The sequence below is a fragment of the Mobula birostris genome, chromosome 7, assembly GCF_030028105.1.
Source record: "Mobula birostris isolate sMobBir1 chromosome 7, sMobBir1.hap1, whole genome shotgun sequence".
NCBI classification, from domain to species: Eukaryota; Metazoa; Chordata; class Chondrichthyes; order Myliobatiformes; family Myliobatidae; genus Mobula; species Mobula birostris.
The window spans coordinates 93,688,054-93,715,329 of record NC_092376.1 but is presented as its reverse complement, the minus strand read 5'-3'; the positions used below and the strand labels follow the sequence as shown (position 1 = coordinate 93,715,329).

General features: G+C 42.8%; 1 protein-coding gene across 4 annotated transcripts in view; it reads right to left on the bottom strand.

The window, feature by feature from the left end:
- nectin3b (nectin cell adhesion molecule 3b) overlaps positions 1 to 27,276 on the bottom strand; it is a 184,237-nt gene that overhangs the window by 72,158 nt on the left and 84,803 nt on the right. The window lies entirely within an intron of this gene.

Below are 27,276 nucleotides of genomic sequence, written 5' to 3'. Positions count from 1 at the left end.
AAGCCCATTCTGTAAAAGGGCTGGATGGTTTGGAGTTTGTCAAATATGTGTAAGATAGTTTTCTGCAGCAGTACATAGAGGTACCAACTAGAGAAGGGGCAGTGTTGGATCTGCTGTTAGGGAATGCGATAGGGCAGGTGACGGAGGTATGTGTTGGGGAGCACTCCAGGTCCAGTGATCACAATACCATTAGTTTCAATATAATTATGGAGAAGGATAGGACTGGACCCGGAGTTTAGATTTTTGATTGGAGAAAGGTTAACTTTGAGGAGATGCGAAAGGATTTAGGAGGAGTGGATTGGGACAATGTGTTTTATGGGAAGGATGTAGTAGAGAAATGGAGGTCATTTAAAGGTGAAATTTTGAGGGTACAGGATCTTTATGTTCCTGTTAGGTTGAAAGGAAAGGTTAAAAGATTGAGCGAGCCATGGTTTTCAAGGGATATTGGAAACTTGGTTTGGAAAAAGAGAGGGGTCTACAATAAATAGAGGCAGCTTGGAGTAAATGAGGTGCTCGAGGAAAATAAAGAATGTAAAAAGAATCTTAAGAAACAAATTAGAAAAGCTAAGATATGAGGCTGCTTTGACAAGTAAGGTGAAAATAAATCCAAAGGGTTTCTACAGTTATATTAATAGCAAAAGGATAGTGAGGGATAAAATTGGTCCCTTAGAGAATCAGAGTGGATGGCTATGTGCGGAGCCAAAAGAGATGGGGGAGATTTTGAACAATTTCTTTTCTTCGGTATTCACTAAGGAGAAGGATATTGAATTGTGTAAGGTAAGGGAAACAAGAAGGGTAGTTATAGAAAGTATGATGATTAAAGAAGAGGAAGTACTGGCACTTTTAAGGAATATAAAAGTGGATAAGTCTCCGGATCCGGACAGGATATCCCCTAGGACATTGAGGGAAGTTAGTGTGGAAATAGTAGGGGCTCTGGCAGAAATATTTCAAATGTTATTAGAAACGGGGATGGTGCCAGAGGATTAGCATATTGCTCATGTTGATCCACTGTTTAAAAAGGGTTCTTAAGAGTAAACCTAGCAATTACCGGCCTGTGAGTTTGACGTCAGTGGTGGGTAAATTGATGGAAGGTATTCTTAGAGATGGCATATATAACTATCTGGATAGACAGGGTCTGATTAGGAACAGTCAACATGGATTTGTGCGTGGAAGGTCATGTTTGACAAATCTTATTTAATTTTTTGATGAGGTTACTAGGAAAGTTGATGAGGGTAAAGTGGTGGATGTTATCCATACGGACTTCAGTAAGGCCTTTGACAAGATTCTACACGGAAGGTTGGTTAGGAAGGTTCAATCATTAGGTATTAATATCTAAGTAGTGAAATGGATTCAGCAGTGGCTGGATGGGAGACTCCAGAGAGTAGTGGTGGATAACTGTGTGTCAGATTGTAGGACGGTGTCTAGTGGTGTGCCTCAGGGATCTGTACTGGGTCCAATGTTGCTTGTCACATATATTAATGATCTGGATGATGGAGTGGTAAATTGGATTAGTAAGTATGCAGATGATACTAAGATAGGTGGAGTTGTGGATAATAAAGTAGGTTTTCAAAGCTTGCAGAGAGATTTAGACCACTTAGAAGAGTGGGCTGAAAGATGGCAGATGGAATTTAATGCTGAAAAATGTGAGGTGCTACATTTTGGTAGGACTAATCAAAATAGGACATACATGGTAAATGGTAGGACATTGAAGAATGCAGTAGAACAGAGGGATCTCGGAATAATGGTGCATAGTTCCCTGAAGGTGAAATCTCATGTGAATAGGGTGGTGAAGAAAGCTTTTGGTATGCTGCCTTTATTAATTAGAGCAGTGAGCATAGGAGTTGGGATGTAATGTTAAAATTGTACAAGGCATTGGTAAGGGCAAATTTGGAGTATTGTGTACAGTTCTGGTCACCGAATTATAAGAAAGATGTTAACAAAATAGAGAGAGAACAGAAGAGATTTACTAGAATGTTGTCTGGGTTTCATCTCCGAAGTTACAGAAAAAGGTTGAACAAGTTGGGTCTTTATTCTTTGGAGTGTAGAAGGTTGAGGGGGGACTTGATAGAGGTATTTAAAATTATGAGGGGGATAGATAGAGTTTACATGGATAGGCTTTTTCCATTGAGAGTGGGGGAGATTCAAACAAGAGGACATGAGTTGAAAGTTAAAGGGCAAAAGTTTAGGGGTAACATGAGGCGGAACTTCTTTACTCAGAGAGTGGTAGCTATGTGGAACGAGCTTGCAGCAGAAGTGGCTGAGGCAGGTTCGATGTTGTCCTTTAAAGTTAAATTGGATAGATATATGGACAGGAAAGGAATGGAAGGTTATGGGCTGAGTGCAGGTCGGTGGGACTAGGTGAGAGTAAGAGTTCGGCATGGACTAGAAGGGCCGAGATGGCCTGTTTCTGTGCTGTAATTGTTATATGGTTATATAATACAAAAGTAAGTATGTAATGCTGAGGCTTTATAAGGCATTGGTCAGAGCAGATCTGAGTGCCTTATCTAAGAAAAGACGTGCTGATATTGGTGAGGGTCCAAAGGAGGTTCATGAGAATGAACCCTGAAATGAAGGGGTTAACATATGAGGAGCACTTAATAGCTCTTGGGTCTGTAGTCACTGGATTTTAGAAGAATGACAGGGGAACTCATTGAAACCTATCAAATAATTTATTAATTAGGGCAAGGAATCAGCACTCCCCAGCACTAAACTTAAGACCAACTTATCTACTGCACGTTCCATGGACGGGAAATAAATAATCAATGTTTCAGGCAGAAACCCTTCATCAGGACTGGGTAACCATTCTGCAGAATGGAAAAAGAGAAGGAGGGAGCGTGAAGAAATGACCATTGATAAATCAATGTTCATGCCATCAGGTTGGAGGCTACCCAGGTGAAATGAGGTGCTGCATCTGCAACAGTAGAGAAGGCTATGGCCACCAGATATGTTAGAATGGGAATGGGAAATTTAATTGAAGTAGGTAGCCACTAGGAAACAGCCATTCTGCTCTATAGATTCTCCCTGACTTCCTGGATTTCCTCCAGCATTTTGTGTGTGCTGCTCAGCATCTGCAGAATATCTTGCTTTTATCTACATGTCATTACTATGTAGCTTTGTTACTACAGACCCAAATAAAGCATCTTAGAGAAGAGCCACCTTGGTGTTCAACACTTTTCGTGGTCAAGCTGAAAAAGAAGATTTTGACCTGTTAATCAAGAGATGTACTTCAGAAGTGCACACAAGCCAATGTTATGCTTTATGGCGTTTTCAAAACACATTGAGAGAATTTTAAACAGTATGTCGCAAATGCTAACAAGAGAGGGATCAGTTTAAAAAAAACAACAAATCTGGAAAGGCTGGCAAAGTGCACAGAAGTAGACAAGAATCCATGATTGTTTTGAAGGATGGGTTCAAGGAAGGAAGGGCTGAAGACCATAAGCCCATAGACTATAAGACAGAGCAGAATGTGCCATGTGGATTTGAGGGTAAGAATAGGGCCTAATCCTGCTCCCAAGTTTCTATGTTTATAGAGTCATTCAAAGCAGAAACAGGTCACCAATTCATCGTCTGCCAACCATCAAATACCTTTTGATACTGATACAATTTACCAGCAGATAGCACATAGCCAACTCTGCCTTGGTGATTCAAATGCTTATCCAATGCTCCTTAAATATTGCAAGAGTGTTCTACTGTCCTCTCAGTTAATACTTCCGAAAGTATAACAACCAGCTGGGAGAAAATTCTTCAGATCTCCTCGAAGCCACTTCCTTCTCACCTTTGATCTTTGCCCTCTGGTCTTAAACACTACTATGGAGAAATTTATTTTTACCAATTACCCAACAAATGTCTTTTATAATTGTGTATCTCTCTATCTTCCCTCAATTCTCTGCTTCAAGGAATGCAAACCTAGCCATATCATTCTCTCATCACAGAAACATTCCATCCCAGGCAACTTACTGTAAGTTCCCTCTTTTCCATATATGCTGCCTGACTACTAGTTCCTCCAGCGTTTTGTGTGTGTTGCGTGGATTTGTTGGTTGTTAGTGCGAGTCCTTGTTATGGTTTGGCAACTAGAATTGCAAGACAATATTCCAATTGTTGCTGAACTAAAATTTTATAATGTTCTACTCTAGGCTCAGCCAAGAGAAATATCCTACATGTGGTCTTCACTAAATTGACTGGCCCTGTTATCTATATACTACTAAAACTCTCATGCTCTGTTTGTCTGTTTGTGACCTCCAATTAGCACAAACAGTGCATTACAGCGGCACTATTTTTGGCTAAATCGACTTAAAATGCACTAACTTACAGAATGCAGGCAAAATTCTGGGTTATATATTCGATTAAAATTGCTCACTTGCGAAAATCAACAGCCCTGCTTTCACCCGAGAGCCAATGTCAGCCATGATGGAAATCGTGACACCACATGACGCATGCGCACGGCCAGCCTCAGAAGTGACTCACGGTGCTCACAGCAGTGACACCAACCGGAGCAAAAGGGCAGGGCAGCTCTCTTTCAAGCGGTCACTTTCTGCTAATCACCATCAGCATGTGCAGGATTGGGACAGATCAAACTGAGACCCATCAGTAAGAGATAATTAACTCTTATTGTAATGACGTACTTCAAGACACCTATCAAATCCTTTGCTGCAGTCAAAGGACAGCGGTGACTATATCACGTCCATTTAGGAGAGCGCCAACCACATCATCAGGAATAATCAGCATCCTGGAGGCTGCGATTTTACTATCCCAGCATTAGGGTAAAGAAAATATGGTCAGCCTAATTATGCCATGTGGAAAGAGAAGGGGGATATTATGACGCCAAGCATCGTCAGGAAGCGGCAAGGAGAGGAAGAAAACAAGAGTTGGATGAGGCCAGGGCCGCAAGACCCTATGATCAAAGAGTCAGGACAAAAAAGGTAAGAGAAGAAGAGACAGAGGAGAAGAGGCAGGCATGTCTCAAAAATGACATCATCTGGCATATAAGGAGGAGAGAGGAAGAGACAAAGGAGCTGAGAAATGCACGTCTCCAGGACCAGAGACAAAGAACAAACAGCAGAAGAGATGAAGAGATGGCGGATGAAAGGACTGCACATCTCCAGAATGACAATGACAGGCACAAGGGCGGCAGATCAACCGGAAATGATGCCATCAAAAGTGTCCTTCGTTAAGGAGCTATATTTGCCTTGCTACTCGTCGTTCTTCTTCAAAAACTGAGGTTTTCTTCTTCAATTTCCAAAGCAAAACGATACCAATAGCATTCAGGAAAATTTAATGTTCATTCTGGTCACATCAGACTGCACTACCCTTCTCTCAAAGGGTGCCCCAACGGGCCTAGTTACTGCTTATTTCTCACAGGTCTGCTGGTATATGTTGGAATTATTAGAAGCCCTCACACCTTAAATGAATTACACTTATGAGGATTAAATTTCATCTGCCATTGTTCTGCTCAACTTAACTGCGAATCAATATTGTTCTATAATACAAGACTACATTCACTATCCACGTACTAATTTTTGTTTTATTTGTATGCCTACCAATCATACAATTCGCAAATTCACATGCCTACATTCACATCCAAATCGCTAATGCATACAAGATAAGTACTAAACTTTGTGGGACATCCCAGAGCAGTCTACCAGTTACAAATGCAACCCTCACTGTCACACCCTGTCAACAGTTTTGGATCCAATTTTCAATATTTGCTATAGCAAATATTATATAGGGTTTTGGAACGGACTTCCATGTGGGACCCTATCAAAGGTCTCACTGAAACCCATGTAAACTTCTCTGCCCTCATCAATATAATCAACTGACTCTTCATAAAGCATAACATTCATTAGACAGATCTTCAACCAACAAATCCAAGCAACACACACAAAATGCTGGAGGAACTCAGTAGCCAGGTAGCAGATATGGAAAAGAAAATAGTTGATGTTTTGGGCCCAAGATCCTTCATCAGGACTGGAGAAAAAAATGATGAAGAGTTAGAGTAAAAGGGTGGGGGAAGGGGAGGAAGAAACACAAGGTGATATGTGAAACCGAGAAGGGAAGAGGGGTGGAGTAAAGGGCTGGAAAGTTCACTGGTGAAAGAGATACATGACTGGAGAAGGGGGCTTCAGGGAGGAGAGGACAGAAGATCACTGAAGAAAGAAAAAGGGAGAGGAGCACTGTGGAAGATGTTGGAGTTAATTGTTAAGAATGTGTTTTAGGGGTACTTGGAGGCACATGATGAAATAGGCCATAATAAGCATGGTTTCCTCAAGGGAAAATTTGCCTGACAAACCTGTTGGAATTCTTTGAACAAATAACAAGTACGATAGACAAACGAGAATCCATTGATATTGTGTACTTGGATTTTCAGAAGGCCTTTAACAAGGTGCCACATGCCCAGGCTGTTTAACATGTTGTATCAAAGGGATAGGAAGGCAGGCAAAGGGGGTGGTGTGGCTGTGCTGGTAAAGAATGGCATCAAATCAGTACAAAGATGTGACATAGGATCAGAAGACGTTGAATCCTTGTGGGTTCAGTTAAGAACTTGCAAGGGTAAAAGGACCGTGATGGCCATTATATAGAGGCCTCCCAACAGTAGCTGGGATGTGGACCATAGATTACAACAGGAAATAGAAAAGGTGGGTCAAAAGGGTAACGTTATGATAGTCATGGGAGATTTTAACAAGCAGGTCAATTGGGAAAATCAGGTTGGTAATGGATCTCAAGAGAGTGAGGTCATTGAATGCCTATGAGATAGAATTATTTCAGTGGAGTAAAGGAAATTACAGTGGTATGAGAGAGCAGTTGGCTGAAGTAAATTGGAAGGAGTTGCTGGCAGGGATGACAGCAGAGTAGCAATGTTATGTGTTTCTGGGAAAAATGAGAAAGATGCAGGACAGAGATATTCCAAAAACAAAGAAATACTCAACTGGCAAAATAGTATAACTATGGCTGACAAGGAAAGCCAAAGCTAACGTTAAAAACAAAAGAGAGGGCTGCAGTAAAGCAAAAATTAGTGGGAAGATAGAGTATTGGGAAGCTCTTAAAAACCTACATAGAGCAACTAAAATAATCATCAGAAGGGAAAAGATGAAATATGAAAGCAAGCTAGCAAGCAATATCGAAGTGGATAGTAAAAGCTTTTTCAAGTATGTTTAATACAGACAAGTGTGAGGTATTGCACGTTGGAAGGACAAACCAAGGTAGAACATACAGGGTTAACGGTAAGGCACTGAGGAGTGCAGTAGAACAGAGGGATCTGGGAATACAGATACAAAATTCCCTAAAAGTGGAGTCACAGATAGATAGGGTCGTAAAGAGAGCTTTTGGTACATTGGCCTTTATTAATCAAAGTATTGAGTACAAGAGCTGGAATGTTATGATGAGGTTGTATAAGGCATTAGTGAGGCCGAATGGAGTATTGTGTTCAGTTTTGGTCACCAAATTACAGGAAGGATATAAATAAGGTTGAAAGAGTGCAGAGAAGGTTTACAAGGATGTTGCCGGGACTTGAGAAACTCAGTTACAGAGAAAGGTTGAATAGGTTAGGTTTATTCCCTGGAGCGTAGAAGAATGAGGGGATATTTGATTGAGGTATATAAAATTATGATGGGTATAGATAGAGTGAATGCAAGCAGGCTTTTTCCACTGAGGCAAGGGAAGAAAAAAAACAGAGGACATGGGTTAAGGGTGAGGGGGGGAAAGTTTAAAGGGAACATTGGGGGGGCTTCTTCATACAGAGAGTGGTGGGAGTATGGAATGAGCTCCCAGACGAGGTGGTAAATGCGGGTTCTTTTTTAACATTTAAGAATAAATTGGACAGATACATGGCTGGGAGGTGTATGGAGGGATATGGTCCGTGTGCAGTTCACTGGGACTAGGCAGAAAATGGTTCCGCACAGCCAAGAAGGGCCAAAAGGCCTGTTTCTGTGCTGTAGTTTTTCTATGGTTTTCTATGTAAAAAATAAGAAAGATGAGAGTGGATGTAGGACCGCTAGAAAATGAGGCTGGAGAAATAATAACGGGGGACAAGGAGATGGCAGATGGGCTAAATGAGTATTTTGCATCAGCTTTCACTGTGGAAGACACTAGCAGTATGCCAGTTGTTGAAGGGAGTGAGGGAAGAGAAGTGACTGCAGTGACTATGACAAGGGAGAAGGTGGTCAAAAAGCTGAAAGAACTAAGGGTGCATAAGTCACCTGGACCAGATGAACTCTACCTTAGAGTTTTGAAAGAGGTAGCAATAGAGACTGTGGAGGCATCGTTCAGAACACAATGGACTGGCATGCTGCCAGAAGACGGGAAAATTACAAATGTCACTCCACTCTTTAAGAAAGAAGGAAGGCAACAGAAATGAAATTATAGACCAGTTAACCTGACCTCAGTGGGAAGATGTTGGAGTCAATTGTTAAGGATGAGGTTATGGCATACTTGGTGCCACAGGGTAAGATAGGGCAAAGTCAGCATGGTTTCCTTAAGGGAAAATCTTGCCTGCCAAACCTGTTGGAATTCTTTGAAGAAATAACAAGTAGGAGTCCATGGTATTACAGGAAAGTTACTAACATGGTTTGGGCATTGGCTGATTGGTCGGAGGCAGCAAGTGGGAATAAAAGGATCCTGGTCTGGTTGACCGGTAGTGACTAGCAGTGTTCCGCATTGGTCAGTGTTGAGACCACTTCTTTTTATACTGTATATTAATTATTTAGATGACGGAATAGGTAGTGTTGTTGCCAACTTTGCAGACTATTTTCTAAAAGGGGAGAAAATCCAAAATTCTTGAGGTGCAAAGGAACTTGAGGGTCCTTGTGCAGAACACCCTAAAGGGGAACTTGCAGGTTGAGTCGGTGGTGACGGCAAATGCAATGTTCGCATCCATCTCAAGAGGTTTTGATTACAAGAGCAGGGATGTGATGCTGAGGCTTTATAAGGCATTGGTGAGGCCGCACCTTGAGTATTGTGAACAGTTTTGGGCTCCTCATCTATGAAAAGACGTGCTAGCATTGGAGAGGGTCCAGAGGCAGTTCACAAGGATGATTACAGAAATGAAAGGGTTATCATACGAGGAACGTTTGATGGCTCTGGGTCTGTACTCGCTGGAATTCAGAAGGATGAGGGGGAAATCTCATTGAAACCTTTCAAATGTTGGAAGGCCTGGACAGATGTGGAAAGGATCGTTCCCAAGGACAAGAGGGCACAATCTCAGGATAGAGGAGCACCCATTTAAAACAGAGATGCAAAGAAATTCCTTTAGCCAGAGGGTGGTGAATTTGTGGAATTTGTTACCACGTGCAGCTGTGGAGGCCAAGTCGTTGGGTGTATTTAAGGCAGAGATTGATCGGTTCCCGATTAAACATGGCATCAAAGGGTATGAGGAGAAGAACGTGGAATGGGGTTGAGGAGAGGAAAAAAGGATCAGCCATGATTGAATGGCAGAGCAGACCTGATGGGCCAAACAGCCTAATACTGCTCCTATGTCTTATGGTCCCAAGCTACAAGCCCAAAGTATTAGAGGAAAGATTCTACAACGGATAAAGCAGTGGCTGATTATCAGGAGGCAAAGAGTGGGAATAAAGGGAGCCTTTTCTAGTTCGCTGCCAGTGACTAGTGGTGTTTCACAAGGGTCTGTATTGTGACCAATTCTTTTTACGTTATATGTCAATGATTTGGATGATAGAATTGATGGCTTTGTTGCAAAGTTTGCAGACAATACGAAGATGGAAGGACAGGCAGCTTTGAGGAAGTAGAGGCTACAGAATGAGTTAGATAAATTAGGAGAATGGGCAAAGAAGTGGCAGATGGGAGGTGTCGGAAAGTGTATGGTTATGCACTTTGGTAGAAGAAACGAAAGGGTTGACTATTTTTTAAATGGAGAGAAAACACAAAAGTGAGGCACAAAGGGAGTTGGGAGTCCTTGTGCAAGATTCCCTAAGGTTACTTTGCAGGTTGAGTTTGTGGTGAGGAAGGCAAATGCAATGTTAGTATTTATTTCAAGAGCGCTGGAATATAGAAGCAAGGATGTAATGTTGCGGCTTTATAAAGCACTGGCGAGGCCTCGCTTGGAATACTGAGAGCTGTTTTTGGCTCCTTATCTTAGAAAGGATGTGCTGAAACTGGAAAAGGTTCAAAGAAGGTTTACGAAAATGATTCCAGGATTGAACGGGTAATCTAATTGAAACCTATCAAATGGTGAAAGGCTTCGACAGAGTGGATATGGAGAGGATGTTTCCTATGGTGGGAGAGTCTCAATCCAGAGCAGACAACCTCAGAATAGAGGGGCATCCTTTTAGAACAGAGATGAGGAGTCAGAGAGTTGTGAATCTATGGAATTTAATGCCACAAGCAGCTGTGAAGGCCAAGTCTTTATGTATATTTAAGGCAGTTTGATAGATTCTTGATTGGACAAGGCATGAAGGTATACAGGGTGGGGTGGGGGGAACAGGAGATTGGGGCTGAGAGGAAAGTTGATCAGCCATGATGAAATGGAGGAGCAAAATGATAGGCCATAATCTGCTCCTATTTCTTATGATCTTATTATCCAATAGACTGACTGAGGAGGCTGGAAAATGTGGGATTAAGGGTGAATGAACCAAATGGATACAAAATTGACTTGGTAAGAGGTAGAGGTGGTGGTGAAATGTTGGTTTTTCAGTTGGAGGCCTGTGACCATAGATGTTCCACAGGGATCCTAATTGTTCACCATATATACTGATGATTTGCAGAACAATGTAGGTAGCGTAATCAATTTGCATTACTGAAGGTAACAACAGGATCTAAAATCTAAGGTTACAACAAAATACTGATCAAGACAGAGCACTAATCAAAGGGGAAAGTGGGTGGAGAAAAAACAGATGAAATTTAACTCAAACATTTAAACCAAGCCAGGAAGTTCACTGTGAATGGCAAGGCCTTGGGGAGTGTTGTTGAACAGAGAGATTTATGGGTACAAGCACACGATTTGCTAAAACTGATGACACAGGTAGACAGGGCAGTGACAGCAGTGATAGGCACATTTACCTTCAGCATTTGTGGTACTGAGTGTAAGAATTGAAATGACATGCTACAGTTATACAGTGTGTTGTTTAGGACATATTTAGAATATTGTGTGCAGTTTTGGTCACCACACTAAAGGCAGATGTGATTAAGTTAAAGAATACAGAAAAGATTCATAGGGATGCTGTCCAGAGGACAGAGTTTTAAGGCTGAGAGAGGGAAAAAGCTTAAAAGGGATCTGATCTGAGGGACAAAATATAGAACAAATAGCCAAGGGAAGTAGACTAAATGACTGATCCCTACTGTCTCCCCTCTGGAATAAAGGTACACCATTTGTTGCCATCTAGTCATCTGGCACTTCAATTAAAAGCAATGGAGGAAACAGCAAATAAGCTGTTTTTTTTAAGAATTCTCTTTGGTCACAGGCATGCCACAACAGGAGGAGTATCTGATGCAGTATCATTATTGAAGAAAGGGAAAATGGGAATAAATAACTCTGGATCAGTCAATTTCACACCAGATTTTGCAAAATTGACTGGCTTCAAACATCAAACCTAGTAGCCCTGCCTTTTATTCTAATAGGAACATGGTATAGGAGTACCAGTCAATATATGGATAGTTTAAAAAATAAATAAATAAATCATCTACTATCACCTTATGTTCCTTGCAACTGTCTGTTATCTCCCTGCAAATTGCTCCCCTAAACACCACTGGTCATTGGGTGGACTATAACACAATCCCATTACATATTCATAGTCAGTCATACTTTATTAATCCCGGGGGAAATTGGTTTTCGTTACAGTTGCTCCATAAATAATAAATAGTAATAGAACCATAAATAGTTAAATAGTAATATGTAAATTATGCCAGGAAATAAGTCCAGGACCAGCCTATTGGCTCAGGTGTCTGACCCTCCAAGGGAGGAGTTGTAAAGTTTGATGGCCACAGGCAGGAATGACTTCCTATGACGCTCAGTGCTGCATCTCGGTGGAATGAGTCTCTGGCTGAATGTATTCCTGTGCCCACCCAGTACATTATGTAGTGAATGGGAGACATTGACCAAGATGGCATGCAACTTAGACAGCATCCTCTTTTCAGACACCACCGTAAGAGAGTCCAGTTCCATCCCCACAACATCACTGGCCTTAACGAATGAGTTTGTTGATTCTGTTGGTGTCTGCCACCCTCAGCCTCTGCCCCAGCACACAACAGCAAACATGATAGCACTGGCCACCACGGACTCGTAGAACATCCTCAGCGTCGTCCGGCAGATGTTAAAGGACCTCAGTCTTCTCAGGAAATAGAGACGGCTCTGACCCTTCTTGTAGACAGTCTCAGTGTTCTTTGACCAGTCAATTCCTATCCCCAGGTATTTGTAATCCTCCACCATGTCCACACTGACCCCCTGGATGGAAACAGGGGTCACCAGTACCTTAGCTCTCCTCAGGTCTACCACCAGCTCCTTAGTCTTTTTCACATTAAGCTGCAGATAATTCTGCTCACACCATGTGACAAAGTTTCCTACTGTAGCCCTGTACTCAGTCTCATCTCCCTTGCTGATGCATCCAACTATGGCAGAGTCATCCAAAAACTTCTGAAGATGACAAGACTCTGTGCGGTAGTTGAAGTCGGAGGTGTAAATGGTGAAGAGAAAGGGAGACAAGACAGTCCCCTGCGGAGCCCCAGTGCTGCTGATCACTCTGTCAGACACATAGTGTTGCAAGCACACGTACTGTGGTCTGCCAGTCAGGTAATCAAGAATCCATGATACGAGGGAAGCATCCACCTGCATCGCTGTCAGCTCCTCCCCCAGCAGAGCAGGGCAGATGGTGTTGAATGCACTGGAGAAGTCAAAAAACATGACCCTCACAGTGCTCGCTGGCTTGTCCAGGTGGGCGTAGACATGGTTCAGCAGGCATCCTCAACTCCTAGTCGGGGCTGGTAGGCGAACTGGAGGGAATCCAAGTGTGGCCTGACCATAGGCCGGAGCAGCTCCAGAACAAGTCTCTCCAGGGTCTTCATGATGTGGGAGGTCAATGCCACCGGCCTGTAGTCATTGAGGCTGCTGGGGTGCGGCGTCTTCAGCACAGGGACGGGGCAGGATGTCTTCCACAATACAGGATCCCTCTGGAGCCTCAGGCTCAGGCTGAATACATGGCAAAGTACTCCACATAGCTGAGGGGCACAGGCTTTGAGCACCCTGGTACTGACACCATCCGGTCCTGCAGCCGTGCTTGAGTTGAGACGTTTCAGCTGTCTTCTCACCTGTAGAGCTGTGAAGCCCACCGTGGTGGTTTCGTGTGGGGAAGGGGTATAGTCATGAGAGCAGAGTGGGGGACTGTGAGGAGGGGTAGGAAGGGAGAGTGGAATATGTGTTGGTTGGGCGCTGACAACAGATGGCTCATGTGTGGGATGGGCAGGGGCCACACTGTCAAATCTGTTAAAGAACAGGTTAAGTTCATTGGCCCCGGCCACACTGCCTTCCGCTCCTCTGTTGCTAGTTTGCCGGAACCCAGTGATGGTCCTCATCCCCCTCCAGACCTCTCTCATGTTGTTCTGCTGGAGTTTCCACTCAAGCTTCCTCCTGTACCTGTCTTTAGCCTCCCTGATCCTGGTTTTCAAGTCACTCTGTATTGCCCTCAGCTCCTCCCTATTTCCATCTCTAAACACCCTCTTTTTAGCATTCAGGATGTCCTTAATGTCCTTTGTCATCCATGGCTTGTTATTTGAATAACAAAGGACAGTTCTTGTCGGAACACTGCAGTCCACACAGAAGTTGATGTAATCAGTGATGCACTCTGTGAGCCCATCAATATCCTCTCCATGTGGCTCAGAGTGCCTGCCAGTCTGTCACCTCAAAACAACCCTGGAGCACCTCATGGTTATCCCTTTGTTATTCCTCAGTTTCCCCCCCATCACCCCCAATCAGCTCCAGTCTGAGCACTGCCCTGACATATTCCCTGACTAGTAAAGCCAACCCTCTCCCTTTAACACACACAAAATGCTGGAGGAACTCAGCAGGCAAGGCAGCATCTACGGAAAAAAAGCACAGTCCTCTCCCTTTAACGTTCCCACTCTATCATGTTTAAAACAACAAAAACCAAGAACATCGAGCTGTCAGTCCTGCCCCTCGTGCAACCAAGTCTCACTAACGGCTACATTAATTTCACGTGCTGATCCATGCGCTAAGCTCATTCAACTTACCTACAAGACTCCTTGCAATGAAACAGACAACTCAGAACATTATTCCCACCATGCACAGCCTTTCAATTTCGATTCCTGTTTTTGTATGACCATATGACCGTAAGATATAGGAGCAGAAGTAGGCCATTCAGCCTATCGAGTCTGCTCCGTCATTCAATCATGGGTTGATCCCATTCTTCCAGTCATCCCCACTCCTCTGCCTTCTCTCCATACCTTTTGATGCCCTGGCTAATCAAGAACCTATCTATCTCTGCCTTAAATACATCCAATGACTTGGCCTCCACAGACACTGTTGCAACAAATTCCACAGATTTATACCACCCTCTGACTAAGTAATTTCTCTGCATTTCTATTCTAACTGGATGTCCTTCAATCTTGAACTCGTGCCCTCTTGTCCTAGACTCCCCTACCATGGGAAATAACTTTGCCAAATCTAATCTGTTCCGGCTTTTTAACATTCGGAATATTTCTATGAGATTCCCACAACCACTCCTCTATATGCCCTGGCATCTGGTTCTTATCCCCCTACAACTCTAGTTTGGGGGATAAATCACCAGAAGCAGCACTATCAAACCTTCCTGCAAGGATATTAGTCCCTCTCCAGTTCAGGTACAAAGCGGCCCATCTGTACAGGTCCCACCTTTCCTGGAAGAGAGCCCAATGATCTAAAAATCTGAATTCCTTTCCCCCCTGCACTATTTTTTAGTAGCCAGTCAATTTTGCAAAATCTGGTGTGAAACTGACTGGTCCAGAGTTATTTATTCCCATTTTCCCTTTCTTTAAAAGGATGTAGAATACAATACTGGGTCCGATGTTGTTTGTCATGTACATTAATGATCTGGATGATGGGGTGGTAAATTGGATTAGTAAGTATGCAGGTGATACCAAGATAGGTGGCGTTGTGGATAATGAAATAAGTTTTCAAAGCTTGCAGAGAGATTTAGGCCAGTTAGAAGACTGGGCTGAAAGATGGCAGATGGAGTTTAATGCTGATAAATGTGAGGTGCTACATTTTGGTAGGACTAATCAACATACATGGTAAATGGTAGGGCATTGAAGAATGCAGTAGAACAGAGGGATCTAGGAATAATGGTGCATAGTTCCCTGAAGGTGGAATCTCATGTGGATAGGGTGGTGAAGAAAGCTTTTGGTATGCTGGCCTTTATAAATCAGAGCATTGAGTATAGGAGTTGGGATGTAATGTTAAAATTGTACAATGCACTGGTAAGGCCAAATTTGGAGTATTGTGTACAGTTCTGTCACCGAATTATAGAAAAGATGTTAACAAAATAGAGAGAGTACAGAGGAGATTTACTAGAATGTTACCTGGGTTTCAGCACTTAAGTTTCAGAGAAAGGTTGAACAAGTTACATCTTCATTCTTTGGAGCATAGAAGGTTGAGGGGGGACTTAATAGAGGTATTTAAAATGATGAGGGGGATAGATAGAGTTGACGTGGATAGGCTTTTTCCATTGAGAGTGGGGGAGATTCAAACAAGAGGGCATGAGGAGAGAGTTAGGGGGCAAAAGTTTAGAGGTAACATGAGGGGGAACTTCTTTACTCAGAGAGTGGTAGCTGTGTGGAACGAGCTTCCAGCAGAAGTGGTTGAGGCAGGTTCGATACAGGTTTCCCCGCCATCCGAAGGTAGAGCGTTCCTATGAAATGGTTCATAAGCCGGAATGTCTTAAAGCGAAGAAGCAATTACATTTATATGGGAAAAATTTGTGAGCGTTCGCAGACCTAAAAATATAACCTACCAAATCATGCCAAATAACACATAAAACCTAAAATAACAGTAACATATAGTAAAAGCAGGAATGACATGATAAATACACAGCCTATATAAAGTAGAAATACTTCTCTACAATCATTGCCTGCACTGTTCTCCGTAGCGAAAATCTCACGCAAGTGCTCTCGACAGAATCACGATGCAAGCGCTCTCGGTAAAAACAATCTCCTGGCCACCAACCGATACCGATCCACGAAGCATGCAGGGGTACAGCGGTGGCCAGGACGCACCCAGCACATCTTTAAGAAAAAAGCTGAAATAAACAAGCTAATTAATTAGGTGCCACCCGGCACGTAAATGTCAGGCCAGATCAGAAGCGACGCAATCAGCAATTGAGTACAGGAGCAGGGAGGTACTACTGCAATTGTACAAGGCCTTGGTGAGACCACACCTGGAGTATTGTGTGCAGTTTTGGTCCCCTAATCTGAGGAAAGACATCCTTGCCATAGAGGGAGTACAAAGAAGGTTCACCAGATTGATTCCTGGGATGGCAGGACTTTCATATGATGAAAGACTGGATCAACTAGGCTTATACTCGTTGGAATTTAGAAGATTGAGGGGGGATCTTATTGAAACATATAAAATCCTAAAGGGATTGGACAGGCTAGATGCAGGAAGATTGTTCCCAATGTTGGGGAAGTCCAGAATGAGGGGTCACAGTTTGAGGATAAAGGGGAAGCCTTTTAGGACCAAGATTAGGAAAACCTTCTCCACACAGAGAGTGGTGAATCTGTGGAATTCTCTGCCACAGGAATCAGTTGAGGCCAGTTCATTGGCTATATTTAAGAGGGAGTTAGATATGGCCCTTGTGGCTAAAGGGATCAGAGGTATGGGGGGAAGGCTGGTACAGGGTTCTGAGTTGGATGATCAGCCATGATCATACTGAATGGCGGTGCAGGCTCATAGGGGCGAATGGCCTACTCCTGCTCCTATTTTCTATTTTTCTATGATGGCTTTGTGGCCAAGTCTGCAGATGATACAAAGAGAGGTAGGGGGGCAGGCAATGTCGAGGAAGCTGACAGTCTGCAAAAGGACCCTGATAGATTGAGAGAATGGGCAAACAAACGGCAGATGGAATATAGTATAGGGAAGTATATAGTCATGCACTTTGGTAGAAGGAACAAAGGCATAGACTATTTTCAAAATGGAGTGAAAATTCAAAAAGAAAGGTAGAAAGGGAACTGCAAGTCCTTGTGCAGGATTCCCTAAAGGTTACCTTGCAGGTTGAGTTGGTGGTAATTGTTGTTTTTCTCCGCACCTTGTGACGCATTGGGTGGCAATCTTGTGTTACGAGGCAGAATTGCTAGTTGACACTTAACTGAGCATAGATAGAAAGCTTGCCAAGGAGCCAACCAGATTCAAACCCGGAACCACTCGACTCGAAGTCCGATGCGAATGCCACTATACCACCGTTTTTCATCCCCTTATCTAAGAAAGAAGTGCTGGCATCAGAGGGTCCAGAGGAGGTTCACAAAAATGATTCTAGGAATGAAAGGGTTACCAAATGGGAAGCTTCTCAGCACGTACTTAATGGACTTTTAAAAATTGGGGGGGGGGGGCAGAATTTCATTGAAACTTTTTGAATATTGAAAGGCCTAGATAGAGTGGATGAACCAGTAAATTGGATTCAACATTGGCTTTGTGGTAGAAGCAAGAGTATGGTTGTAGATGATTCCTATGGAGGCCAGTGACTAGTGGTGTGCCACAGGGATGTGTGTGTTCCATGTCAAAAATCTGAATAATAATGTGGTAAACTGGATCAGCAGTTTTGCAGATGACACCAAGATTAAGGGCATAGTGGACAGAGAGGAAGCCTATCGAAGCTTGCAGTTGGCAAAAATGGGCTGAATAATGGCAGATGCAATTTAATGCAGTCAAGTGGAGGTTGGACCAACCAGAGTCAAACCTACGCAGTGAAAGGTAGGGCACTGTGAAGTGTGATAGAACAGAAGGAATACAGATCCACAATTCCTTGATAGCGGTCTCAGAAGCAGATCTAGTAAAGAGTGCTTTAGGCACATGGCCTTCATAAATCAGACTTTTGAGTTCACAAATTGGAATGTTATGCTGAAGTTGAAGAAGATGTTGGACTATTGTGTATAGTTCTGGTTGCCTACCGAGAGGAAAGGTATCAAAATTTAGAAGAATGTAACTTAAATTTAAAGATATTTACAATATTAATGGGAATAATTACATAGATATTGCCAGGACCTGAGAACCTCAGTTTAAGGAAAGGTTGATTAGATTAGGACTTTATTCCCTGGAGCACAGGAGAATGAGGTGAGATCTTAGGAGAAGTACAGGTGTCCCTCGCTTTTCGAACGTTCGCTTTATGAAACCTCACTGTTATGAAAGACCTACATTAGTTACCTGTTTTCGCTAACAGAAGGTGTTTTCACTATTACGAAAAAAGGCAGCCAAGTTCCTCTGCCGGAACTGCATTCTAGCCAGTATTGCTTAAACACGTGCTTGTGAGCAGCCGTTAGCAAGATGAGTTCTAAGGTATTGGAAGAGCCTAAAAGAGCTCGTAAGGGTGTTACACCTAGCGTAAAACTAGACATAATTGTGCGTTTCGATCGTGGTGAACTGCATGAGATTTTCGCTGCAATGATTGCAGAAAAGTACAACTTTAATTTTGAAAGGGTACATAGGTTTAAGGGCATATTTGCAGGATGGTTTGAGTGCTTACAAAGAACTGTATGATAGAAAAATGCGCGAGGCTAAGCAGTCAAGCATACTGTCGTTTTTTAAGCATTCCACATCAGCCACAGCAGACGACGAACCTCGATCTTCGACATCGAGGCAGGCAGACATAGAAGAAGATGACCTGCCTGCCCTGATGGAAACAGACGACGATGAGATGACACCCCAGTATCCCACCACCCCAACCCCCGGGCCGTGGACCAGTACATGCCGCGAAGAATGCAGTGGTGCAGCGATTGCTAATTGCGTCGCCTCGGATCTGGGCCAACATTTACGTGCCGGGCGGTACCTAATTAATTAGCTTGTTTATTTCAGCTTTTTTCTTAAAGATGTGCTAGGTGCGTCCCGGCTACTGCTGCACCACTGCAGATCGGTATTGGTTCGCTGCCCGGGGGTTGGGGACCACTGCACCACCCTAACCTCCGACAACTCAGCCTAACACACCATGATCAGTGTGCTCGGTACTGTCTTCTTGATTCCGGTAAGTGATACTACACTGTACATACATTATTTCTACTTTATATAGGCTGTGTATTTTTGTGTTATTTGGTATGATTTGGCAGCTTCATAGCTTAAAGGTTACTGGAGAGAGTATTTCTGTCAAAAGCGCTTGCGTGAGATTTTCGCTACGGAGAACAGTGCAGCAATGATTGTAGAAAAGTATTTCTACCTTATATAGGCTGTGTATTTATCATATCATTCCTGCTTTTACCATATGTTACTGTTATTTTAGGTTTTATGTGTTATTTGGCATGATTTGGTAGGTTATTTTTTGGGTCTGCGAATGCTCACAAATTTTTCCCATATAAATAAATGGCAATTGCTTCTTCACTCTACGACATTCCGGCTTACGAACCATTTCATAGGAACGCTCTACCTTCGGATGGCAGGGGAAACCTGTATATAAAATTATGAGTGGTATGAATGGAGTTACAGCAAGCAGATTTGTCTTCACTGAAGTTGGTAAGACTAGAAATAGAGGTAATTGGTTAAAGGTGAAAGGTGAAATACTTGAGGAACCTGAGGAGAAACTTCTGCACTCAGAGGGTGGTGCGAGATTATGCAGTGGAGGCAGATTAGAAACAGAAAACCTGGAGCACAATACAGGCCCTACGGCCGACAAAGCTGAGCCGAACGTGTACTTACTTAGAATTTACCCATAGCCCTCTATTTTTCTAAGCTCCATGTACCTATCCAGGAGTCTCTAAAAAGACCCTATTGTATCTGCCTCCGCCACTGTCACCAGCAGCCCATTCCATACACTCACACCTGTCTGCGTAAAAAAACTACCCCAACATCTCCTCTGTACCTACTTCTAAGCACCTTAAAACAGAGCCATTCGTGCTAGCCATTTTAGCCCTGGGAAAAAGCCTCTGACTATCCACATGATCAATGACTCTCATCATTTTATACACCTCTATCAGGTCACCTCTCATCCTCTGCCACTCCAAGGAGAAAAGGCTGAGTTTACTCAACCTATTCTCATAAGGCATGCTCTTCAATCTAGGCAACATTCTTGTAAATCTCCTCTGCACCCCTTCTATAGTTTCCACATCCTTCCTGTAGTGAGGTGACCAGAACTGAGCACAGTACTCCATGTGGGACCTGACTAGGGTCCTATATAGCTGTAACATTATCTCTGAGCTCTTAAACTCAATCCAACGGCTGATGAAGGACAATGCACCGTATGCCTTCTTAACTACAGTGTCAACCTGCACAGATGCTTTGAGTGTCCTACGGACTTGGACCCCAAGGTCCCTCTGATCCTTCACACTGCCAAGTGCCTTGCCATTAATACTATATTCTGCCATCATATTTCACCTACCAAAATGAACCACCTCACACTTATCTGGGTTGAACTCCATCTGCCACTTTTCAGCCCAGTTTTGCATCCTATTTATGTCATGCTGCAACCTCTGACAGCTCTCTATACTATCTACAACACCCCTAACCTTTGTGTCATCAGTAAATTTACTAACCTTTCCTTCCACTTCCTCATCGAGGTCATTTATAAAAAAAATCACAAAGAGAGGGAGTTCCAGAACAGATCCCTTAGCTACACCACTGGTCACCGACCTCCATGCAGAATATGACCCGTCTACAACCACTCTTTGCCTTCTGTGGGCAAGCCATTTCTGGATCCACAAAGCAATGTCCCCTTGGATCACATACTTCGTCTTTCTTTTTTTTATGTTAAATTTAAAATGGCTTCTTTGTTATGTTATACTGGGGAATGCTTCTTTGTTATGTTAAATGCTGAGAAAGTCTCCAGCTAGACAGTTGCTTGGGTTAATACAGATAGCAGGGTGCTATTAGCCAATGGGTGGTCACGTATCGTTTTGTTTTCGGATGATAATGCTATATCATATGACTGGGGACGGGGTTTTGGCGGGAAGTCAGAGGAGAGATGGGGAAGATGGCGGACGTGCGGAAAGGTTCCGGTCGATCACTTCGGGTGGTCCTGAGCCGTGAGTCGACAGGATTCGGGTGGTCGTCAGGAATCGATTGAGCTCCAACGGTTGCGCGCGAAGAACTTGGACTTTGATAAGTCTTGGCGCCTTTTTTTTTCATTACTTCCTTTTCTGTATTGAATTTATATTAATGTCATAGAATTAGTAATATCTATAAAGTGTACTTGGTAAAACGTACTGGGTGTGCTGGCTGATGATTAATGTTTGGGATTGATTCGGACGGCAACCGACTCCATGGGAAGCGTTGAAGCAGGTGCTGAGTGGGATTTCCCCTAGACATATACGAGCCAATATAACAGCGTTGCATTGGTTAAGGCACTCAGTTCAATAGTCAGCAATTTAAGAGGGAGAAGCACAAGTATTGCAATGGAATACAGGGAATTACAGAGGCAGGAGAAAGGAGCTGGCCCAAGTGGATTGGAGTGGGATACTGGCAGGGCTGACGGCAGAGCAGAGGTGGTTGAAGTCTCTGGGAATAGTTCACAAGGACAGCATAGATATGCCCCACAGTAGTTCCCAAATGGCAGGGGTAGGCAAATATGACTGACAAGGGCAGTTAAGGACTGCACAAAAGACAAGGAAAAGGGCATATAAGATAGCAAAACTGATTGGGAAGTTGGATGATTGGGAAGTTTTTAAAATCCAACAAAAGACAACTAAAAAATTGTAAGGCAAAAGATGAAATATGAGGGCAAACTAACAAATAATATAAAGCAGAATAGTAAGTTTTTTTCAATTTTATAAAGAGTAAAAGGGAGGTGAGAGTTGATATTGGACCACTGGAAAATGATGCTGGTGAGGTAGTAATGGGGGACAGAGAAATGGCAGATGAACTTAATGAGTACTTTGCATCACTCTTCACTGTGGAAGATACCGTGTGCCAGAGGTCTGACAGCGTCAGGGAACAGGAGTGCCATTGCTATTTCAAAGGAAAAATGCAAACTCAAAGGTCACCTGGACTAGATGGACTACATCCCAGAGTCCTGAGAGAGGTTGCTGAAGAGATAATGGATGCATTGGACATGATCATTCAAAAAAAAATCACTTGATTCTGGAGGAGTGGAAGATTGTAAATGTCACTCCACTCTTTAAAAAGGGAGGAGGGCAAAAGAAAGGAAATTATAGGTTAGCTAGCCCAACCTCAGTGTTAGAAAGTGTTGGAGTCCATTATTAAAGATGAGGTTTCGAGGTACTTGGAGACTAATGATAAAATAATCGAAGTCAGCATGGTTTCCGAAAAGGGAAATCTTGCCTGACAAACCTGTTGAGTTCTTCGAGGAAGTAACAAGCAGGGTGGACAAAGGAGAGGCAGTGGATATCATTTACTTGGATTTTCAGAAGGCACTTGATAAAGTGATGTACATGAGGCGACTTAACAAGATAAAATCCCATGGCATTACAGGAAAGATACTGGGATGGATAAAGGAATGGCTGATAAGCAGGAGGCAGCCTTGGCTGCCACTGACTAGTGCTGTTCCTCAGGGTCAGTATTGGGACTGCTACTTTTCACATTGTTTGTCAATGATTTAGATAATGGAACTGATGGCTTTGTGGCAAAGTCTGCAGATGATACGAAGATATGAGAGGGGTAAGCTAGTGCTGAGGAAGCAATACGATTGCAGAAGGACTTAAGATATATTGGAAGAATGGGCAAAAAAGTGCCAGATGGAATACAGTGTTGGTAAATGTATGATAATGCATTTTGGTAAAAGGAACAATAGTGCAGACTATTATCTAAATGGAGCGAAAATTCAAAACAGCAGAAGTGCAAAGGGACTTAGGAAACCTCCTGCAAGACTCCCAGAGGTTAATTTACAGGTTGAGTCTGTGATAAAGGAGGTAATGTTGCCATTTATTTCTGAGGCTTTATAAGGCTGTAGTCAGGTCACACTTGGAGTACTGTCAACAGTCTTGGGCCCCATATCTCAGAAAGGATGTGTTGTCATTGGAGAGCATCCAGAGAAGGTTCACAGGGATGGTTCCAGGAACGAAGGGGTTAACATACGAGGAACGTTTAGCAGCTTTGAGCCTGTACTCACTGGAATTTAGAAGAATGCTGGGGGATCTATTTGAAACCTACCGTATGTTGAAAGGACTAGACAAGTTGGATTTGGAGAGGATGTTTCCTATGGTGGGGGTGTCCAGAACTAGAGGGGTGACCTTTTAAAACAGATAAAGAGGAATATTTTTTAAAAGCCAGAGAGTAGTGAATCTGTGGAATGCTCTGCCACAGACAGCTATGGAGGCCAGGACCATGGGTATATTTAAAGCAAAATTTAATAGTTTACCAAATGGTCAGGGCATCAAAGGTTATAGCGAGAAGGCAGGTGTAATGGGTTGACTGGGATCCATGATGAAATGGCAGAGCAGACTCAGGCTGAATGGCCTAATTTTGTTCCTATTCCTAATGGTCTAAGTTATGTTACAGCCTAATAAAACTCTGGTTGGATCACATTTAGAGAAATGCAATCAATTCTTGATATGTTATTACAAGAATGATATGGAGGCTGTGAGAAAGGTGGTTTACCAGGATGCTGCCTCTTTCGGAGAATATGCTTGAGGAAAGGTTAGAAAAGCTGGGGAGGCTTCTTTAGAATAATGAAGGGCAAAGGAAGACGATAGAAATTTACAAAATAATGTGAATATAGATGGAATAGACAGCAAGTAATCTTTTTACCAGGGCTGAGATGTCTAGTATTAGAATACAGGTGTCCCCAGCTTTTTGAACATTCGCTTTACGAAACCTCGCTGTTACGAAAAGACCTACATTAGTTACCTGTTTTCGCTAATAGGTGTTTTCACTGTTACAAAAAAAAGCGCGTGAAATAAGCAGCGCACGAGAAAAGGCAGCGTGTGCCCTGAACAGCTAAGCTCCTCCCCCAGAACTGTATTCCAGCCGGCACTGCTTAAACATGTGCCTGTGAGCATCCGTTTGCAAGATGAGTTCTAAGGTATCAGAAAAGCCTAAAAGAGCTCGTAAGGGTATTACACTTAGCATAAAACTAGACATAATTAAGCGTTTCAATCATGGTGAACGAAGCAAGGACAAGGTGAATTTGGCTTGTGGAAGCTGACGAAGATGATGTTGAAGAGGTTTTGGCATCCCATGACCAAGAAGGGATAGATGAAGAGCTGATGCAATTGGAAGAGGAAAGGATAACAATCGAAACCGAATGCAGTAGCGAACGGACTGAAAGCGAAGTCGTCCAGGATCTGAACGTGAAGCAACTGCGTGAGATTTTTGCTGCAATTGACAATTGATTGCAGAAAAGTACGACTTTAATTTTGAAAGGGTACGTAGGTTTAGGGTGTATTTGCAAGATGGTTTGAGTGCTCACAAAGAACTGTATGACAGAAAAACCTGCGAGGCTAATCAGTCAAGCATACTGTCGTTTTTCAAGCCTTCCACATCAGCCACAGCAGACGACGAACCTCGACCTTCGACATCGAGACAGGCAGACATAGAAGAAGATGACCTGCCTGCCCTGATGGAAACAGACAATGATGAGATGACACCCCAGTGTCCCATCACCCCAACCCCTGGGCCGCAGACTGATACATTGCCGCGGAAAATGCAGCGATAGCGGGGATGCACCCAACACATCTTTAAGAAAAAAAGCCGAAATAAACAAGCTAATTAATTAGGTGCCGCCCATCACGTAAATGTCGGCCCAGATCAGAGGCGACGCAATCGGCAATTTACGTGCCGGGCGACACCTAATTAATTAGCTTGTTTATCTCGGCTTTTTTCTAAATGATATGCTGGGTGCGTCCCAGCTACCACTGTACTCATGCATGATTCGCGGATTGGTATCAGTCGGCAGCCTGGAGGTTGGGACCACTATACCACCCCAACCTCCGACGACTCAGCCTAACATACCATCATCAGTGTGCTCGGCGCTGTCTTCCCAATTCCGGTAAGTGATACTACACTGTACATACATTATTTCTACTTTATACAGGCTGTGTTTTTATGCGTTATTTGGTATGATTTGGCAGCTTCATAGCTTAAAGGTTACCGGAGAGAGTGTTTCTGCCGAGAGCGCTTGTGTGAGATTTTTGCTACGGTGAACAGTGCAGCAATGATTGTGGAAAAGTATTTCTACTTTATATAGGCTGTGTATTTATCATACCATTCCTGCTTTTACTATATGTTACTGTTATTTTAGGTTTTATGTGTTATTTGGCATGATTTGGTAGGTTATTTTTGGGTCTGTGAATGCTCACAAATTTTTCCTATTTAAATAAATGGTAATTGCTTCTTCGCTTTACGACATTCCGGCTTACGAACCATTTCACAGGAACGCTCTACCTTCGGTTGGCGGGGGAAACCTGTATATGCACTTTATACAAAAGGGGGAAGTACAAAGGAGGTATGCAAGGCAAGTTATTTTTAAAGCAGAGTGTGGGGACCTGGAATGCACAATCATGAGTGGCGGTAGAAGCAATTAGCAGAGGAGCTTTAAGTGACTCTTAGATAGGCACATTAATACGCAGAACAGGGAGAGATATGTTTGAATCATTAGCTTAATAAGTTCAGCACAACATCATGGGCTGAAGTACCAGCAATGTTGTCCTGTAATGTACGGTCCTAAACTCTATGTATTGCACTTTGAGACAGATTTCAAGATCTGAGGGGTAAATTTCTGAGGGATAATCATCATGAGGACGATGATCATCTCCAGTGGCTGCCATAGGAAGTGATAGGAGCAGATAAAAATACAATGCTTAAAAGGAGTTTGGATAGGTACTTGGATAGTTGTGGAGTGATAATGGGTCTAATGTGGGCAAATAGAATTCATTGCCATAGACAGCTGTGGAAGCTAAGTCTATGGCTATATCCAAAGCGGAGATTGACAGGTTCTTGAATAGTAACAGCATTAAAAATAATGGGGAAAAAGGCAGAAGGATTGGGTTGAGAAGGAAAATAAATCAATCATGATTGAAAGGTAGAGCAGACTTGATGGGCTAAATGGTCTAATTCTTATAGTCTTATTCCCAGTCAGACAACTTTGCTCTGGGCCTTTGACATTGTTCAATGAATACTAATGCAAGCTCAAAAGAAGAGTATTCATCTTATCGCCCTCAGAACTTCGATGATGTAAACCATTTCAGATCATTAGCCTTCCAATACAATCAGAACTGTCCAGTTAAAGAAAGGACATCTGGGGATGTTACCTGGCCTACTGAATATTCCTAGCAAGATCTTCATTTCAGATTTCCAGTATTGTTAATGATTTGCTTCTCTTCAATGTATTGTACAATTTCAGTGTTTGCCTCTTCAATATACATCATTCCATTTCAATATTTTTTTTAGATAAGTTCCATTCCCTTCATCTACTTCTCCCCAAAGCTCCTTCAAGAATATTTGTGATTAGCAAGCTCTCACCACTCTCTCTCAACTCGTTCCATCTCCCCTCTTGGCTCTCTTGCTATCACACATACTCCCTTAATCCCTTTGTTCTCTCCATCGTTTGCAATAATTAAAACAAAATTTCCAGCATCTAGTTTGTTTTTAAACTTTTGGTTTAAGAGTAGGTTGACAAAGCTAGAGGAATGTAATCTTGGAAGATATGTCTATCTGCAGGGCACTTTCTCGGGAAGTTTGTGTTGAGATGTACAAAATTATAGAAGCAAATGCGATATAAAAATAAAGGGCACATTTCCCTTAGGCGATAGAAAAATGATGGTGGGGTGGGGAAAGATGTTGCAAATAATCAAGAATGCTAAAAGATATGCTGGCTCTAAGCTTTGTAATTATAGCCATACTGCAAAAGAAATTGTGCTAAACTTTATAAAGCAAAACATTGGAAAAAGAAAATCATGGTCTTGAATGGGCTGCAGAGGAGAACATAGTGGAAGGTGTTTAATGGTAGTTTAGCTGTAAGGAGAATCACAAACAGGAGAAAATCTGCAGATGCTGGAAATCAAGGTAATGCACACAAAATGCTGGAGAAACTCAGCAGGCCGCAGCTACATGAGTTTATTTTGTGTAAAGATAAGATATCCGAGAATTTTGCTCAACATTATACATGGAATAGCTCCGATGAATGGTTTAAGGTAAATCCAAAGAAATAAAGGCCAAATTTCGTATTGACAACTTCTCCATTTTCAGAAATTAGTTAT